The sequence below is a fragment of the Microtus ochrogaster genome, chromosome 5, assembly GCF_000317375.1.
Source record: "Microtus ochrogaster isolate Prairie Vole_2 chromosome 5, MicOch1.0, whole genome shotgun sequence".
Taxonomy (NCBI): Eukaryota; Metazoa; Chordata; class Mammalia; order Rodentia; family Cricetidae; genus Microtus; species Microtus ochrogaster.
The window spans coordinates 32,807,883-32,820,997 of NC_022012.1; the positions used below are offsets into that span (position 1 = coordinate 32,807,883).

At 34.7% G+C, this 13,115-nt stretch overlaps 1 pseudogene; it reads right to left on the minus strand.

Annotated features, from left to right (window-relative positions):
- Positions 1 to 4,134: 4,134 nt before the first annotated feature.
- Positions 4,135 to 5,094, minus strand: LOC101982453 (annotated as a pseudogene).
- Between the last annotated feature and the right edge of the window lie 8,021 nt (positions 5,095 to 13,115).

The window sequence follows — 13,115 nt, forward strand, 5'->3', positions numbered from 1 at the left end:
GTACTCTAATGTGTATATATTCCACAGTTTCTTCATCCATTCTTCCATTGAGGACATCTAGGTTGTTTCCAGGTTCTGGCTATTACAAATAATGCTGCTGTGAACATAGTTGAACAAATGCTTTTGTCATCTGATAGGGCATCTCTTGGGTATATTTCCAAGAGTGGTATTGCTGGAAAACTTTGAATGCTCCAGCCCTATTCATTGCTATGCAATGTGTGGTAACTAAATAGGTACAGATTGTCCTTATGCCTCTAATCCTCCAGTTAACCTCCTTGGGGAGATATGGATATCCCTGTGGTAGCTGATGAATCTTCATGGCCACCTGATCCTTATCACAACTAAGAATCTGATAAGCTTATAGAGGATGGTAAGGAAATTATAAATTATACTGTGGGAGCACAAGGAATTCCTATTTGTATGGGAAATGGAATTTAATATCTAAATAAAACCTGTCGTGTAGTTATCTAGTTAATTCTACCCAGGATTTTCATAATACGTTTTATATGATTATGAATCTAGTTTTAGAGGACAGGAAATTAATGCTACTAGTTCCCCAAATCTACCATTTTGTGGGATAAAGGTTACCAACAAGGATTCTAACTGGGTACATTGACATCAAAGTAAGAGTGAGAACCTTTGAATGCTTGGAAATACTTTTAATAGAGACATTATCAACTGGAGCCCTGATGGCTTCCCTAAAGGAAAATATTATTAATCAGAATTAAGATGGCTCAGATATAGTTCAAATGGAACTAAAGAAATGGAACTAAAATGTCAAGTCCTCTCCTGAAATTTGACAATTCAGTTCAGACTAACTTGTGGAAATTAACAAGTCCCTCCACTCTCTTATAGCATGGGAAGGAAAGTTTGACTTTTGAGGATGATCACTACATTTATTTGTCTTTTAGATTAAGTCAATGTTACCCTTTTGTAGCATGTATACCATTACCTTACTTATGACTGAAGAGGCCTGTGTGATGGCTCCCTAATAATCATAATATCATTTAGTAACCTTGTACTCTCCATACCTGTGTTAATTCTAGTATTTTTTTTTAAATGCAGCTTTTGAAAACTTATACATTTGTAGAGCAAGGCTAACAGTATGGATACAAGTGAAGATGTCAAGGCTATGGTGAGACACACCTTTGGTGATTCTAGTGCAGAAGCTTGTTGATAGAGTATTAAGAAACCCTTGCCCCATGATTTGACTGGTTATTTCTTTTTTTAATATTTATTTACTTATTATGTATACAATATTCTGTGTGTATGCCTGCAGGCCAGAAGAAGGCACCAGACCCCATTATAGATGGTTGTGAGCCACCATGTGGTTGCTGGGAATTGAACTCAGGACCTTTGGAAGAACAGGCAATGCTCTTAACCTCTGAGCCATCTCTCCAGCCCTTGACTGGTTATTTCTATAGTAATGGGAATTATTGTATTGAAGGCTACTGCTATAATAGCTAGACAGATGCTTAATAAAAATTTTTCAAAGTTCTGAATTCATTAGAAACTGTCATAAGAATTCTACTGAACTTTGGACTCAACAAAATAAAAAGAGAGTGATGTAGTTAATAAAATAGTTTATTTGAGATAAGCTGCTATACTATTGGAAGGTCAGTAAGAAATATTGAGGAAACAGATAAAATTAAGATAGAATTGAAATGTTATATCCTATTATATTGTACTGTTAAGGCTCAATAGTTGCAAGTGTGACTGGGAAAAGATGCATTTCCCAGGGCATTCTAATTCTTCTTAAATAATATATTATTTACAGAAAGAAATTAAGGAAACTTTTCCAAAAGATTACCTGATGTGACAGGAATGATTGCTATATAAAGCTTGCAGATATGTTAGCCTTGTTTATTCCTATTTATCATTTTAATAGATTTCTTGTTCTAGAGAACAGTATCCTTGTTCTAGCAATAATAACTTTATTTACTTTAAAATATATTTGGGCTTACTAGTGTAAGATTATAAATAAAAATGCTGGAGAAAAAGCTGTATTTACTCTAAGTCTAAGTAACACCTCTCTCTCTCTCTCTCTCTCTCTCTCTCTCTCTCTCTCTCTCTCTCTCTCTCTCTGTGTGTGTGTGTGTGTGTGTGTGTGTGTGTATAAATTAAACCACTTGTGCTGATAATGCTTCCTACAATAACTAGAGACTAGCAAACTCCCCAGTCATTGGCACAAGAATCTTTTGAATGGTTTCATCAAGAAAGTCCAAGTGACTCCCAAGATAATGCAAACTGACAATGTAACAATGTAGTTTTTTCACCTCTGACTTTATATTTATTGATTCATCATTATAGATGACCCTGTTTAATTCCAGAAATCAAGAGTCAACAGACTCACAGTTCTACATAGTAAACAGATGGGAATGATTTTGTATTAGGTTTGAATTAAGCACAAACATTCATTGTCTTTCTTGAGGCCCCATTAAAATCACAGTAAAAAAAAATATATTTATTTATTTATTTTTTGGTTTTTTTCGAGACAGGGTTTTTCTGTGGCTTTGGAGCCTGTCCTGGAACTAGCTCTGTAAACCAGGCTGGTCTCGAACTCACAGAGATCCGCCTGCCTCTGCCTCCTGAGTGCTGGGATTAAAGGCGTGTGCCACCATGGCTGGGCAAAAGAGCATAAGCAGTACAAGGGATGTCGGTAGAGTAAGCATCTAACCACAAAGATGAAAACATGGAAGGAGTTCAAGGTCTGAATCATTTTATTTCCAACAGCATAAAGGCAAGCAAATAACAAAATGCTATCAGTTCTCTGATATGTTTTCTTTGCTGAAATCAGTCAATACTCTGGTTGATAAGAAGTCTTAGTTAATTCCCGGTAGAACATCCCCATTGTCTCAATGTGTGGGTGTACCCCTCGCGGTCCTGAGTTCCTTGCTCGCGCTCCCTCTCCTTTTGCTCCTGATTTGGACCTTGAGATTTCTGTCCAGTGCTCCAATGTGGGTCTCTGTCTCTGTCTCATTTCATCGCCTGATGAAGGTTAATATTCAGGAGTATGCCTATATGTTTGTCTTTGGATTTACCTTCTTATTTAACTTCTCTAGGAATGTGAATTATAAGCTCAATGTCCCCGATTGCTCTTTGAACTGATGAGGGAGGGGGACTTGATCAGGGGAGGGGGAGGGAAATGGGAGGCGGTGGGGGGAAGGAGGCAGAAATCCTTAATAAATAAATAAGTTAAAAAAAAAGAAGTTTAGTTAAGAGAATCAGTGGACTCTAAAAGAAAGTCTTTCAAAAAAGAGGGAGAGAGGCAGAAAATCTAGTGACTGTTCTTAAATAGAGTTCTTCAGTGACCTTGAGCATAAACATAATCATTTCCTACTACAGCTTTTTTGTTGTTGTTGTTTATCAGTAATCTGTCCTTAATATATTGAATCAAACACCTAACTGGATAAAATCATAGTAAACAAATTTATATTAAAATTGGTCTACTTTCTGGACCATTCTTTTCCTTCACAATTGTTAGTGGTTTTCTGAATGATACTTGTCAATGGTGAGAAAAAAATGTCAAATTTTATCATTTCCCACTTGAATAATGACACAAATGTATTCTGCAGTGAATGGTGAATGAATATAATTTCTGAGTTTGAACTGCAGAAATGTAGTAAAGAAAAACACCATAACTCTACATGTCTAGAAATATGAATATAAAATTATTTGAAATTGAGGAGGAGTCAAAAGGCAGTGTAATGAATGATGCACAAATAATAAATATTAATAGTGCTTCTACTCCTTCTTTTTAATAATTGTACCTCTAGTTTAAAATAATGAATCAACTTTTTGTAGGAATATGACAGAGCCTATCCTTTGGTTCTATATACACTAAAAAAAAAGTTCTATATTTTTTTCAAATCTCAGAGTTACAAATTGTTTATTTCAAATGCTTAATGACACAAATCAGAAAGCTACATTTCAAGTCATTTGCCAATAAATCAATGCCATCTACAATACATTTAAGCAACAAAACAGTATTGAATAAATTTACTTCCAAATTAATTTAAGTGAGGTTTGTCTAAAACGACCTGGGCTAATTAATCAAATATAAGCAACCACACAGAGGGCCGTAAAGAATTGTCAGGAGATTATATAGGTTATTACTGTGAATAAACTCTATTGCTAAGGAAAACTGTTCTTTGTTAAGAAGAAACTTATGTTTTCTAGTAAATTATTTAAGGCAACTTTGACATCTTTATTTCTCAGGCTGTAGATCATAGGATTCAACATAGGCACAACCATTGTATAAAACACAGACGACAATTTCCCTTGGGTCAGGGAGTTGACTGATGATGGCTGAAGATACATGAAAGCTAAAGAACCATAGAAAACAGCAACAGCCAAGATGTGGGAGCTGCAGGTACTGAAGGCCTTGGATCTGCCCCCAGTGGATTGAATTTGGAGGATGCTGAATATGATGAATATGTAAGAGCCAAGGATGATCATAGCCGGTATAATAATGTTAAATGCACTAAAGGACAATGCTAGTACTTCATTGATAAAAGTACTAGAACAAGAGAGCTCCAATAACGGGAAAAGATCACAGAAGTAATGCCTTATTATATTAGCCTTACAGAAAAGGACTCTTAGCAGGAAGACAGTGTGAGCAGTGGCACTTAGTAAGGCCATACCATATACCCAGGCTATCATCCACAAACAGACTTGATAGGACATTGTTACATTGTAAAGCAAAGGGTTAGCAATAGCCACATAGCGGTCATATGCCATTGCACCCAACATGTGGCATTCTGCAACAGCAAAAGCACAGAAGAAGTAGAATTGAGCCATGCATTCTGGATAGGGAATGACACTCTTTTCTGTCACAAAGTTCATCAGCATTTTGGGAGTAATGACAGTGGACTGACAGCAGTCAATAAAGGACAGACTGCTGAGTAAATAATACATGGGTGTGTGCAGCTGAGAACTGAACAGAATCAAGATGATCATGCCTAGGTTTCCCACAACTGTAATCAAATAGACTCCCAGAAAGATGAGGAATAGGGGCACCTGGAGCTCTGGATTCTCTGTTAACCCATTGAGGATGAACTCAGTCACTGTTGTTTGATTTGCTTCTTACATTCTCTTTTGGAAGCTCTATTTAAGAAGAAATTTTATATAGAAGTGAAAATTGAGTATCCATTGTCATATCACTCAATGAATTTGAACAGAATTCAAATATGTTCAGGTATCTCAAATCATCTGTCCTCCTCTTTTCTATCTAAGGAATCAGAGATTTTGTAGACCTGGAAAAGGAAGTATGCAAAGAAAAATATCATACAGATGATTACATACCTTTGCCCTTATCATAGGAATTATATAAATACTGGTACCCATTTCCTATCACATGAAAACCACACTAGCACCCTCAATTGACTGTTTCATGCATTTCTCATGAATTATTAATAGTTTCTATTATTTGGTAGAAAATGTTCTATATGTGGTAAAGGAAATATATCATGCACAAGACGTCCATAATTACAATTATTGGTGAAGGAATTGAGAATTTTTTCTTAGGATAGTATCAAGAAGGAATTTCAGTGAGTACTGAAAATTTGCCTGTGTTTAATTTCCAACTGGCTACTATACCCTTGATTTCAAAAGGTAGGAGTGAAACAAAAGGACTGCATTTACATACAAATTGAAAGTCTGGGGTACAGTCAGTCAGCTCCTGCCCTTGACTCATGCCCTAGACCAAACACTCTGTCGTCAAACAACTCCCTGCGTGGAATTCCAAGTTATTTCCATAAAGGCAACTCAAACTTAGTTAGATCTTTAGACATTTTTAAAGGTAGGAACCAACTACTTCCCCATTTCAGGAGCAGGAGGTCTGGCAACTAGCCACACCTCTTGACAATAGCAGTGAAAGAGCAGAACTCTGATTTACAACTAGGTGGGATCTTTGTTTGAATTAGAAGCACAATAATCTTGAATAAACTAAATATAAGTCCCAAACTCTCTGACCTCTGGCCTTTTGGGGCCTCCACAATTCCTTCTTTTTATTAATTTTAATCAGCCCTGTGTTTCGGCAACTGGACAGATGAACACGTCTGCCTTGGGATGAACACTTTCCCATTTCCCAGTCTCACCTAGTTTTGGAACATGCATTTTCATTTATGCAAGTCCATGCCTTAGGTACCTGGGGAGAAAAAGGATCAAAGCACTTCCTTGACTGCCAACCTCTGTATACAAAGGGTTACTATCAAGAAAGTTCATTAGCAATTAGCTAATGGTAAATAAGTAGATAACACTTTGTGCTATGCATACTTAATGACTTACATATCTCTTTATTAAAGAAATAGAAGATCAGCAGGGTTGGGAATGCCCACTTGTGAATTTATCTTGAGTATCCAGCTGTATCAAACTCTAAATTGTCTTATCAAACACATAAAATTCAAGAATTTATTGCTTGTGTCAAACTTTTCTCAGACAAGTTCTAAACATTTTATAATCATTAACATCTTATAGTGAACATTACTAAAGGATTTTACAATAAAATAATGAAGAAGAGAATTCTCTACCTCTTCATTTAATTCCAGATATTTAGCTGGGGAAATTATATGCAAAAATGATATAAAAGATTAGAAATCAAGAAAATAAAACATCTACCAGTACATACATATACTTGAACATATAAAAAAATCAGGTATATCAAGGTAGTGTTAGAAAACAGAAATCACAGGATAGTTAAAGAAATTTTAAGAAAATCACCAGCAAACCCAGGTGAGATCTTGGAGTTCTTTGTTTGGCCCTTGTTTTCATCTGAATCAGTAGTTGTTGTTGCCTACCTACTACAAAGAACAGATATCTCTATTCTGGGCCAATGATGAATCATAAGCAAAAGCTACATAATGACTACCAGTTGATACTGTTAACTCATATTCATTTGAAGCAATTGCTTATATGGTAACACCAGAACTCTTAGTGTCCTAACTACTTATATTTACAGAAGATCTCATTTCTACTTTAATGCTTCTATTAAGTACATCTCTACTATAAAAAGCTGAGAACCATATACTATGGCAGAATGTGTCTTTGAAATAAGATGTGTCAGGAATAACCCCCAATAGAACATACTAAGAGTCGATCCATTTATAAGGAGCATAGGACTTATGGCAAAATTATGAATACTGATATGCAAGGGAGTTAATTACCACAGGTGTGGGATCCTAACATGGGGAGGATACTGTTTATGTGTTTCTTAATATGCTTCATTTGAACTGCTATTGTTTTTCAGGCTTCTGCCGTTTCATGATGTACCAGAAAGATCTTCCCTTGAGATGGGCTTTTAGTCTTGAATTTCTCAATCTTCAGAAATTTATGACAGGATAAATACAGTTTTGATTGCTATATAATGTCTTCTTGTGATGTTCTATTTCACCAAAAAGAACACACTAAGACACACATCCTCCTGCAACTGTTAGTCTGTTCTCTGGATAGTTTTACTGTATTTCTCATGCTCTGAAAAATTTTCCAGGAAATATTTGTCTCTGTCACAGAATCTCCATTTTCTGTCTGTAAATTAGGGTAGATCAAACCATGCTTGTGGTCTTTGACCAATTTCATTGACTTACTTTCTCTGCATCCCAGTTTTAGCAAGCTCTCTTACTTTAATTGCCGTCTGTTCAGCTCTACTGATATCATCTGTGTGTTTGTATGCCTTTGTCCTTAATCGAGAATTCATCAAAACCTTTTTGTTTCAGTTGTCATGGGCCTCCAGGTGCATATTAAATATTAATAATCATGAGAAAAATGACAAAGAATTGTTTTATATGAGTAAATTGAGTATATATGTATATTTCATTAGTTTATCATTTATAAATGTTCATCTCACCAGTACCACTAACAATATAACTAATGTATTTATCACTTTGTAGCAATTTGTCTCCCTTGTCTATCTTTGTATTTTGATAAGAATATTTGTTATGACATTCACCACAAAAATAGTTTGAATTATATAATTTTCAACATTCAACATAATACAACACCAAATATCTCTATGAGGATATTCATAAAATCTGCTTCATGTGAAATACCTGAGACTATGAAATTATTGAGGAAGTGTATTATGTATGTTCTCCCATGTTCTCACAACCATATTTTCATTCTCCTACTCACTGAGTTTTACTACAACAGAAAATTAGTATAAATGGATCTATGCTGTCTTTTCCCTTTTATTTTTCATAGTAATATGTCCTCCAGATTCACCAATAGTTTTTTAATCAGTGCAAATTGCTATATAAAAAAAGAAACAATGAGGATTCAGAGCTATAAAATTTTCATTCATAATATTTGTATTATTCATGATTCAATATTTACTAATAGAAAATATAAATGAGATAGCTATATTAACCTGTTTCAATAAATCATTTGTGATACTTATAAAATACAGGTGAAGCAAAGTCTCAAAGTAATATGAATCCAAGAAATATCTAATTTTAATGTCCAAGTGCTTAATGTGTTGCATTTTAATTCTGCATATTTAATTCTGTCTTTAAACAGCATTATATTAATAATTTGGATGAGACCCAATAAGAAATTATTGACATTTATTATAAATAGGAATGAATACTTACTTGCTGATAGTGATTCAAGTAGATATTATTATGAAATTAACATGGATCAATAGTAAAACAAATTTAAATGTGATAAGCTTACAGTTTCTTGTGGCCTTGAGGCAAGAGAGTTAAAGAGTATAATCTGCTCTTTAGAATTCTATACTATAGGTCGGCAAATAAGACACTGGAATAAAGCATTGAAAAAGACCCTGAATGACCACAGGCACTATGGTGCTCTTCCTTACTCAGTGATGCTATCAACAAAAATATTTAGAGAATTATAAAAAGTGAAACTTTCTTTCTTTTTGACATAAATATCACATTGCATGAGTGATACAAAAAAGTACATGGACGGTGCCCCTAGGTCTAAGTCGTAATCTACCTTTAAGCTTTACTCCTAATTCCTCACATATTTAACATAATTAGCTGCTGTTCTTAAAGGTAAGATTTGTGGTTTTACTCAATAGTTAATTAACAATTTAAAATAAAAATCAATACTATAAAACATCATTAGCATTTCATGTGAGCACCATCTTAAGACTCAAACAAATGTTTATTACCTGAAAGATTTTTTTAAATTTAAATATATTTGATCATATATGTAAAGTCCTTCCCGGTCCTTTACAGCTCCGTATGCACCCATTTATAAGGTTATTTTTTTCTCAATAAACAACAGAAAAAAAACCCACTATATTGACAAACCTCTCAAATCAAGAAAACAAAATAAAATCATATGACCCCTTCGATAAAACTAATCTGTAACCAAATAAAAGCACACACATACAGACTCTCTGGAGTTGATTATCCACTGGTCAACTACTTTTAAACATGAAGTCTACCCCATAACACTCTGAGAGAACTAATTTTTCCTATTCCAACCGGAATAAGTGACAGTTCCATTGTTAACCTTTGACCTATTCACTAGGTTTTCATTCATCCATTCATTTTAAAAATATATTGAAAAATGTATAGTAAGATAAAACAAAAAAACAATAACATTGAAGTTGGACAAGACAAACGAACAGAAGAAAAAGAGCACAAGAAAAGGAACAAGAATCAGAAACTCACTCATTTACACACTTAGGAATTCCAAAAAACACTAAACTGGATACATACATACAGGAACTTGTACATTTTGTGCTTATTTTATGCTTCTTGGGTTTAGAGCCAGCAATTACTTAACTGTATATTTATTATTATAAGCCATATGCCATATTCACATCCATATTAAATTGCATTTGTAGCAATTAACACCATGCCTTAAATATACGAATTAAAAACTAATTCAACAAGTTAAGTTAATAAACGACCTCAATATGACTGTAAAGCAATCAACCTCCCTGAGTTAAAATTAGCATACACAGAAGTGTTTTTGCAATTTTATTTTATAATTAATGGGAGAATGCTTAGGGAAGCTGGAGAAATGAAAACATCTGGATCTTAAATGGTTTCAGCTGACATGACTGCAAGAGAATAGGGAAAATCTCACGTGGTAAAAACCCATAAATGAGGAGATACAGGCATTTTTCTGTTTTATTGATGTGAGGAAACACCATGGCCAAAAAAACATACAGAAGCAAGAATTTATCTAGGGGCTTGAGTAGAATTCCAGAGGGTTAGTCTATGATCATCATGATCAATAATGTGGCATCATGCAGGCAGGCAGGCATGTACATAGTTTCAGAGAGCTACATCCTAATACATAGATGGGGCAAAGAGAGTGACACTAGAGGCTTTTGAAACATCAAAGTCAATCTCTAGTGACACATGTCCTCCAACTAGGCCATATCACTTTCTAAGAGGTCATAACTCTCAATCCTTTCTAAACAGCCCAACAACAGGGATCCAAATATTCAAATACTTGAGCCTATATTTGCCAATCTCATTCAGCTTATGGCAACCATATAGTCCTAACTGATTAGTCCTAAACACATACACATATGAGCAACAATGAATGGACTCATCATGTTCTCTGTGTATATGCATATATATATATATATATATATATATATATGTGTGTGTGTGTGTGTGTGTGTGTGTGTGTGTGTGTGTGTGTGTAGAACATATACAAGTATGTGTATTTGTAACAGTAATTAAAGAAGTTAATAATTTGACAGATGTTGAAGAGAGAACAGAAGTTGTAGGAGAGAGGGAATATTTGAAATAATAAAATATAGACTATTCATCTATGAAATTCCCAAAACAATTTTAAATTTAAATGAACATTAATAAAACTATTTTCAAATCTATTTTTAAAAGGAAGTGAGGTTCTTGGTAGGGAAATGGGTCTTGAGAGATAAAAATCAAACATGTCACTAACAGGAGAACATAGAACAAAGTAGGGGACTCTTAGATATTTAGGAGCTAAGGACTTGTATCTGAACATACCTCTCCTCTGTCCAAGACAGTTCAATGTTGGGTGATTTTCTTCTTCTTTACACTAAAAGGAAAAATTTTCTTGAGTATATTAAGGGAAGGGTATACAGAATTATCTGTTGACCAATTATTCCTTAAATCTGGATTTCAAAGCCATTTGTTGTTCTACTAAGGTGGGTTGGCATAAACATTTTATATGCAGGCACAAATAACAGAAGATTGTGTTTGAAAAGAACAGTGGGAGTTAGTTATCTCTCTCTAGAGTCTCATCCATCAATTTAATCTCCAGAGAAATCAACAACCAAAATTATTATTTATTTTCCAGTGGTTCTCTAGTGTATAACATATTCCAGTGGTAGAATTCCTGGTTCTTTTTAAAGTGTAGACTTAATAAAAGCATCTAGGAAGCACTAAAAATAAATCCTGAAATTTTAAAGATATACACTAAGGGAATTTTCTAAAAATATTTTCTTCAAAAGAGAAAAATTTGTAGTAAGGAAAGCAACTGACAGTATTTGTACTTTGTAACTCTCATTGACATTTGAGCTTAGAGAGTCTGAAGGAGTCACAGATCAGTTTAGTTGGATATTTTACCCAATAATAAAATCTGAATAAAATTTTATTTTATAAAATAAAATCAGTAAATTTTAACTGATTAAAATTGAATAAAATTCAATAAACTAAATAAATAAAATCAATTTTCTTCTTACCCAAATTAAAAAAATTAAACCTTTTAATAATGCATATGAAGTGGTGAAAAAGGTTAATAAGGGAAAACTAGAAGGGGGCTTGAGGATGGAGAGTAAGATGCCAGTTAAGACAGATGTGATCAGGAGCTAACGAATCTTAGTAAAGAAACTGATTACATCCTAAAAGAAGGAATGTGTTCACACCTTCCTGTCTTTAAGAACAACATAAAGAAGTTCTGAGGTTCTGTAATTATAATTAATCTGATTACAGGGAAGAGCAGTTTAGGTACCCTCTCCACTATTGCTTAGTGTGACATGGGCAGTTTATGAAGCCACTAGCAATGGAACCAGTATTTATCCCTAGTGCATGATTTGGCTCTTTGGAGTGCATTCCTTATGGAGGGTTTCCTTGTTCAGTATAGGTAAAGGGTGAGGGAACCCTTAATCCTGCCTCAAGTGATGTGACAGACTTCACTGACTCCCCATTGGAGGTCTCACCCTCTCTGAGGAGTGAATGGAGGTGGATGGGTAAAAAGTGAGAAGAGTGGGAGTACAGGAAAGACAGGGATCTGGAACTTGTATGTGAAATAAGATTGTTTTAAAAATTAAAAAAAAAATAAAAAGAAAGAAGTTCTGAGGGAAGTTAGGAATAGAAACTCAAGAGATCAGTTTGAGGGTCTGTGTAGACAGGGAGATTAAGAAAAAGACAGTTGGAAGGGGAGTTGGGCTTTTCAGGGTCAGGCAAAAAAGTGGTGCAAGGGAATCTCACAGAAATCTACAATGATGACTACAGCTAAGATGATAGGAATAGCAGGCATGTAGCCTGAACTGGCCATCTCCAGTGACCAGAATAATACACAGACCAATTGTCATCAGAGAGGCTTCAGCCACCATCTGACAGACACAGATGCAGAATCACAGCCAAACATGAGGCAAAATTTAGGGAATCATGTAGAAGAGGAAGAGAAGGGAGTGTTGGAGCCAAAGAAGTCAAGAAACTCACAAGAAAACTCACAGAATCATGTAAGATAAGCTAATAGAATGTCACAGTGTCAGAAATAATAATCAGTGAGCCTTTATGGAACTGATTTAGGCACATATGTTACAATATGTAGCTTGACCCTCTTGTGGGATTGGTAAAAATGGGAACAGGGACTGTCTCTAACTCTTACTGGCTTGTATAATTCTATTCTTCATATTAAATCAACTTTCCCAATCTTAATATATGAGGATGTGCTTATTTTTACTGCATCTTGATAAGTGATGTTTTGTTATACTCATGGGAGACCTGCCCTTTCCTAAAAGAAAGGCTGGAGGAGTGGATTGGGGGTGGGGTGGGACCGAGGAGGGCATGGGGGAAGAGACTGAAAGGAGACGAGGGAGGGGATTTTGTGGCAGGGATGTGAAATAAATAAATAAATAAATTTATATTTTTAAGAAAACATTTAATTGGGAAAGAAGAGTAAAAAGCATTTGTTATTCT